Genomic DNA, 564 nt, shown 5'->3' on the forward strand with positions numbered 1-564 from the left:
CACCTGGACTTCAGTCTCAGCTCCATGACATAGGAGCTTGCTACTTTAGGCAAGCTGTTTAACCTCTGTGCCTCAGAGCAACTCCTCCAACCATTGTGGAAGCTCATGCCTGGAAGCCAGCAGCACTCCGGGAGGCCAAGGCAGGAGGGCTGCCTGGAGTTTGAGGCCAACCTGATCTCCCCAGTCAATTACTGACCAGCTGCAGCTACACAACGAGTGACATTTAAGCTCTTTAAAATAGTACCTTTATACTTGGCATTTTTAATATTACTTTCTTGATAATAATATATAGTTCTAATTTTACCTAAATTCTGCTTAAAGGACAAAGTATCTCCTATAACACCTGGAAGGGGGGATACTAGATGCTCAAAAAATAATGTGACTTGTGTTTGACAGACACAAAATAGATGTACAAGAAAATGAAAGTGCCTTTAAAGAGGGATCTGTGTATATGTACACATCGTTACTTTCCTACAATTAGTTGTAGATATGTTGTGACTTGGTCTTTTTCTTGCCCTCTTCAAAGCCTGGAGTTTGTTGCAATGCGCGTTATAGTTCTCAGAA

The sequence above is a fragment of the Rattus norvegicus genome, chromosome 5, assembly GCF_036323735.1.
Source record: "Rattus norvegicus strain BN/NHsdMcwi chromosome 5, GRCr8, whole genome shotgun sequence".
Lineage (NCBI taxonomy): Eukaryota > Metazoa > Chordata > Mammalia > Rodentia > Muridae > Rattus > Rattus norvegicus.